We start from the raw sequence: 7,500 nt of genomic DNA, 5'->3' as shown, positions 1-7,500 counted from the left end.
AACATAGATCTACAAACAAGTTTCAACTTAATGAAACCTGACTAGAATAAAGAAAACATTTCAAGCCTGACAGCAGTGTATAAATAAAGAGTGATAAGCTCATTCCTTCCCAACGGTAAATGTAAAGAAAATCGAAAGATAGATTCACCTCTGAGGTATAAGGAAAATATACAAGAAAATAGGTTCAGGTATAAAGGTGTGGAGCTAGTGCCAATAGACATTGAATAAATCGTTGTATAAAATCTATATAAAATACGAAAGCATTCTATCTAATATATATAAGAAATAAGTAGACTACAATTTATGGATTCTCTGATAGACGTATGCAAGTTATGATCGAGGACCAGTACAAGGAAAATTAAAATTTCAGAGAGAATTTCCTTTGCATTCTTAATCAAACGCTCTGCAGAATTTTCAAATTTAAAAAATCAAAACGGCAAAAGTACGAAACAATACGTTATCTATAAGAAAAAGAAATATCAGTCATATATTATCAGGACAAAAGCCGAGTACTTGCAATCTACAAACCAACAGGAGTCAGGGGAATGGATTTTGTGATAACGAATGTCAGAGAATTAATCATTCAAGTTTCAGAAATAAGTTTTTTTTTTATGAAGAGTAGTGATCATAAGAATTCAGAGGAAAGAAATTTGCCGAAATTAAAAACATTCGAAGATTCTAAAAGGATTCGCGATAACTCAAAAGCACTCTCATGTTCGACCCTCCATCAACATCCAAATATCTCCTTTTTTATCTTTTCTTTGTCTTAAATCAAGTCTCAGTTTCCCTATTTCCATAAACCAAGAAGGTTTCTAACATATCTTAAACCAGAGATTTCCCTCAGCTGAATAAGGTTGTCTGGCGTTTTTAGAGCGATAAACTTTATTATGTTAGAAATGAACTAGTGGTCTTAAAAGACGTTTAGGGTAACAAGACACTACTTACTCGTATTTTCGCAATACTGCCCACGTATCACCAAATCGCGATTCGACCTCACACGAGGAGAGGACCTTTTCATATGACAAATAAAGTTACTTGTCACCAGGCAGAATAACATCCTTATACATGCAAATCGAATACAGCGCTGAAAAGGTGAATCGAAATACTCTTCAACGCCTTCTGGAAGCTTCCATACACGTTACGTAAAGTAAGGTACTGCATGGGCTAAGACACGTTTACTTCAAATTCATTTACATTAAGCCTCCACCAAGTTAGAATGAACTAATTATAGTAAAGATTCGCATTGTTTTTTTTTTCTCTTATATATTTTCATGCATTAACCTATCTCTTAAATCTCTTATCTTAATGTGCCTGTTTTTTTAACTCCGTTCGGCACTAAAAATTAAATTCAGCGAAAGATTTGCAAGCTAAAATTGAAGTTCACGAAAACACTCAAGAAAGATGGTGAGGGGAGGAAGCCCATAACCACTAAGGTATACAGTAACCTCTCACTTAGAATAATCTGGCAATCGCCGTGATAAAAAGATAGACACAGCTTGATCTGAAAGCGGTCAATTGAGATAGATAAGGTGTCATATTAAAAGTGGTAAGTGTCGTTTGGTATAAAAGGCGTGAAATCCTTCATTTTGCTGCCTCCCCCCTCCCAGTGTTGCGGGGCAGGAATTTGAACGAATTAACTTTGCACAAGAGTTTATGTTTGTGCTATACAAGCGATCAGCGTCGAATGACCCACTGCTCGACAGATAGAACCAGGCGAAGTTCCACCCGTTGGCGCGAACTTGGCGCGTGGTTCTTTACAGAAACGAACCCATGTAATTTACGATTTAAATAAATAATTTATACATTTCAGGTAAATACCTTTTTATACACAACTATTCAGGACAACAGCATAACAATACAACATACCAACACTTCATGTAGGTTGATCATACGCTACACGCACGCGACACGCAAGTGTATATACGGTCACGGCCACACCAGCTATTCCCATCCCAGGGAGGAACCTCCTGCTCTGCGTGTCACATTCTTGACCTCCAAATATGGCTCTACAGTAGCGTTTCTCAACCTTTTTACCCTTGCGTAACCTTTAAAATAAATTGCGTCTCAAGGAACCCCTGCGCAAAAGAAAAGAAAAAAAACACTATACCGTATGTTTCCTATTTTATTTCCATCGTAATAATAGGTTAGACAGGATTATGTCTATATTACATTATTACAATAACCAAGAATATGTCGTGTGTTTAATTATATTACGTATATGATATTAAATGAAAAAATAAAAAGTGCATTGGCTTATCTCACTTGTTCTCGCGGAACCTTAGGGACCTTTTGCGGAACCTTAGGGTTCCGGGGAACCATGCTTCAGAAACCCTTCAAGTTCATTCGTAAGAAGAGAGCAACAACCCCTCTGCCTTATGAGAGCCTAATTATCTTAACCTCTTAACTCTCGACCACCCACCCACCCCCAACAAGTGTTCTTGGTCACGAACATTTTGCTGCGCTCGAAACGAGTAAGCAGGGACCATAAAATGGAGAAATTTAGAATTTTTCGTCAGAAAAGCCGGTTCATGTCTCGCAGAACTAGTTAAACATATCACTCCCGTTTTTACTTCAGAAGTGATGGTTAGTGGTTCCTTGAGCCATTTTGACCTGAGATTAAATCCCTGTTAGAGAAAGGTCAAATACCTGTGTTGGAACATGGCTGCGGGTTAAGGGTGCTATCTTTTAGACTCTACGATTATAGAAACTGGTATAGTTAACTACTTAAGTTTTTTTTTTTTTTTCAAAGGCTATCGACCCATAAGGTGTGAAGTTGTTCAGTCTCTACGTTTTTTCGTTCTTTTGCGTGGGTGAATAATTAGGCAATAAGCCTCATTCAAAAAATGGTACTTGGTAATTTTCAGTATTAGCGCTAAGTTGCCAAGTACCACTTTTTGGAAAGGCTTGATGATCGAAACATTCTGGACAGTTGTTATTTGCTTGGGAAGTGAGTCTGAGAGCAGAAAATAGGTGAAATTATATACTTTTTTCTTTATTTTATAAAATTAGACATGGTTATGCACACACGCAAGCACACATGACACGACTCGCCGGCGTAGTGGTAGCGTTCGCAACTGCTACTACAGCGGTCCAAGTTCGAATCCCGCCCAGGGCTGAAATAATTTCAGTAACGCTGTGTTGCGGGGTGTTACTCCAACTCTCGTGGGTGGGCAGTTGTGTGTGTGTGTGTGTGTGTGTGTGTGTGTGTGTGTGTGTGTGTGTGTGTGTGTGTGTGTGTGTGTGTGTGTGTGTGTGTGTGTGTGTGTGTGTGTGTGTGTGTGTGTGTGTGTGTGTGTGTGTGTGTGTGTGTGCGTGTAAGGTCATAGCATTACCCATAGATCGGTCATACACAAGCTCTGAGCTCTCTTCCGGGAGGCTAGTAGCTGTCGATCACGAGTCCAATACGTGATCCAAAACCATGGACCAAGGCGAATTACACACAAACACACACACACACACATACACACACACACACACACACACACACACACACACACACACACACACACATATACATACACACACACACACACACACACACACACACACACACACACACACACACAGATGTGCATCCTTTTTAAAGTTCAAATCTATAGCATACACCTTACTGGGACATCATTCTATCAATAAAGATCAAATATGAGAAATTATATGAATCAATATTTGTTTGTTATATCATTTGTCTGTTTATTTATTATCATTTGCTTCCTTTTCATTTATTATCAGTTATCTGTCAATTTATTATTATTCACTATTTACCTGTTTGTTTATTATGTAACTATACCTATGCATTTATGCAGTGGACAAGATACAGGTATGACCCGTCATCCGGGAGGTGCCGAGATGGGAGGAAGTGAAGAGGGTGGAGGGGAGTGGAGTGTGATAGGGATGGAATGGGTGGGAGTGGTTTTTATGCCTTTGTTTTTGGCTACCTTCTTTGTAAGGGGGAAAAAGAGCCTTTAGTATATGTATGTATTATTTATATCATTATAATTTTTATTTATTTATTTATCTATCATTATATATATATATATATATTTTTTTTTTTTGCACCCGACCTAGTTATGGGCCAAAAGGTCTCCTGTCGGCATGCTCCGCCTTTTTAATCTGTATATATTGTTTTGCTGTATGGAGCTTTTTTCCAAAACTTCATTTCGATAATGAGATTAACAAAGTATGTTTGATCATTATATCTTTAGTTGCATCTACTTCTGAAGAGGCATCTTTTATTTATACATTTCAAAGAGCGGTTAAAAAGAGGAAAGAGAAATGAAATGTAGAGGGCCTCTATGGAATGAAAAGAATGAGGAAGATGCTAAATTTTAGATGCTGAAAGAGCACAAGAGGTTTAAGTGTCCTCGCAATTCTTCTATTTAGATTTGGCTGTGCAAGCTCCCAATCCCAACCAACAATGAAACTGAACAAGAATGTAAAGAAGACAAATGTACCTTCCAGTTTGCAATGCTGAAATATGTTTCTTCCTAGGAAGTTCAATACAAGGCTAGTTTATGTGAAACCCAGTAAAATCCTGATTTCTCAGTTGTGCAATGCAAGTAGAAGACAACTGTGCCTTCCAGCTTCCAGTGCTGAAATATATTTCTTCCTAGGAAGTTCAATACAAGGCTAGCTTACGAAGAGCCCAGTAACATCCTGATTTCTCAGTTGCGCGATGCAAGTAGAAGACAACTGTGCCTTCCAGCTTCCAGGGCTGAAATATATTTCTTCCTAGGAAATTGAATGCAAGGCTAGCTTAGGAAGAGCCCAGTAATATCCTGATTTCTCAGTTGTGCGATGCAAGTAGAAGACAACTGTGCCTTCCAGCTTCTAATGCTGAAATATATTTCTTCCTAGGAAGTTGAATGCAAGGCTAGCTTACGAAGAGCCCAGTAACATCCTGATTTCTCAGTTGTGCGATGCAAGTTACATATACCCGCGTATCAGACCTCAACTATAATAATAATAGAAATAAACGTGAATAGATCTTCTGTCGGTGATCATTCAACACACTTCCTTTATCACCAAAGTGATTTTGTTTAGACATGGTTACATAAATAAAGCAGCACTGAACGACGTATTTGCGTAGTTCTAATAAACCATGGCTCAGGTCTGAGTGTCCACAATGGTAAGCTAATTTATCTTCCAAAACATGTACCTGCATGAATAGGGCAGCGTAGCTCTCTCTCTACATGAATCAGAAGTTATTTGTATCTATGAATACGAATTGCTATCCTGAAAGCTTACCTCCACCTACAGAAGTAAGCAGAGACGACATATTATATTCGGCCATAGTGGCTATTGTGCCCGTACAGACAATATTCAGCAGCTGTAGTTAATGAGGTCGAACAAGGAAAGTTTGCACTGCCCAGCATGATTTTATAGATCAACCCAAGCCAATACGCAAAGAAGTCAGGCAAGCTTATTTTCTACACGGTGAGAGTTACACAATATACAAGAACGTCCGTCTCCTGTGACCTTAAGGTTTGCGACTGGCTGAGTTAGAATGGCTTTCAAGATAGGACATGGTTTAGTTACTTAATACAACGGTCACCGACGCTCGATGCCCCCGGTCGCGTGTCGTCCGGGCGAGCGAGAAGTGACCCAACGGCGTTGCACTTAGCGACAACGTTTTGCAGGGGAATTCCTAGCCGCGGGCGATGTTGAACATACTTATTCGAGTCTACCCCGTCCACGTGGTACAGGAGTAGCGTTCTCGCACAGAAGTGAGTGCGGATAGTAAAGCTTCATATGTAATCACTATGTATGTTTTCACCTTGTTAGGCTCCTCTAATACCCTATTAAAACAACACACTCACAAACAAAGCCAGTTCAACACCTTACTACAAACACAATCTTTCCTAATACTTAAGTCTCCTGCATATTTAAATAGACATGTCCCGGATAGTCTATATGATGGCAGGCCATGTCTGCATGACAGAAGAGAACCCACCCCTGTACTGAGATTTTACCTGAGGCTCCCCCACTGAGGATGAGTTGGCTGTCCACAAGAGAATGTAACAAACTATAACTAACCTATCCCATTCAACTTCTACTCTGAATACCTTCCCTTACTAGACATCACTCCTGTGAACTCGATTTTAGCATTATCGGTAGTATTTAGTTTCCAAGCTGTGCCTCAGATAAACGACTTTTAAAAACATGTGAGGAACGAAATCTGTATTAAAAGTTTAGAAACCTTTGACTCTTAACCGGAGAAGTTTCCAACTAACTAGATTTAGATGATGGGTACCAGGTGATTCTATTCAATGTTGAAGAAATCCCCAGGAGTCAACAAAAAAGGATTAAATAAAAATCAGATACATGAGGCTTAGAACCACTCTTCGACAAAATGTGAGAGATGTCTTTAAGTTAACGATTGCTCCACGACGCATAATGACAAATGTGTCCTTTTGGCTCGACTCTCGGATCCGCGTCGCCCTGCACCTGTTCCAGCTTGCAACCTGCTTGGGTCACGCAGGACACACTGCAGTCACGAGCCAACCAAGGTCACCGAGGTTGCAAGGTGTTCGCCGGACACCTTGCAACCTGCAACCTACCACATCCGGGTTATTCCTATAAGAGACAAATAGATCTTTTGAAATGAAATTCGTATGAAGTGGTCAAGAAATATATATCGTGGACTTTTTCTTGTTTCTAGAATGAATGTGTTTTTGAGCAACAGAAATTACTAAGATAAATATATTTAGTATGTTCTGTCAAAATAATGATACAGATAGTGAAATTAGCCTACTTTTTTTACCAACCCAAGGTACTACATTTTCTACTCCATCAGTAAAGTATATCAAAGGCAATCTACATGTACAAAGAATTCTGATACTAAAGGTGGATTACTTAATCAAATTAATTTTTTCCAAAAATCTTACCCCAAATGATATGTAATTACACTGAAATCATTTTACCCTAAAGTAAATTTTATTATAAAAGTAGTGCTGCATATTAGAATACATCAAACATTCAACAACGATGTAGTAAATGACCTTCCCACCTCCTTCAGATCTGCAATACCTCTTCCATTCCCTCCAGCCCGATATACTGTAGTCTCTTTGCCCAGTAACACGTGCAAATGAAGTTAACTCCACTATCACAGCGATTCAAAGTCTGAATTATGGGAGGGGAGGGCAAATGAGAATCTTTGGGAACACAGCAAACTCCAAGCGAGGAAAGGAGTTGGGGTAGATGGATAAGCTTATAGTGCTCTGTCAAGAATGCGCATATGCTGCGCCGTTTTATAATATTTTTTCTAATTTGGGCTGAATTACTATTGATAAAAATTATTACTGGATATTCTACAATTAAAAGATAAAATCAAAATTTCCCATTTGGCAACTATTTCTAACTTTTGAAAACACATTTCAGTTATACATGAAATATGACTCCCATCTACGAAAACTGCATCAATTGATTTCAGAACATTCCTAAAGGAGTACGAAATTTTCTCATGTTTATTTAAGAAATTTGATGGACTATTTATAAAAACAT

Source organism: Oratosquilla oratoria, chromosome 13 (genome assembly GCF_046742065.1).
Source record: "Oratosquilla oratoria isolate Oo_2021 chromosome 13, ASM4674206v1, whole genome shotgun sequence".
Classification (NCBI taxonomy): Eukaryota; Metazoa; Arthropoda; class Malacostraca; order Stomatopoda; family Squillidae; genus Oratosquilla; species Oratosquilla oratoria.
Note: the sequence above shows the minus strand (reverse complement) of the source record.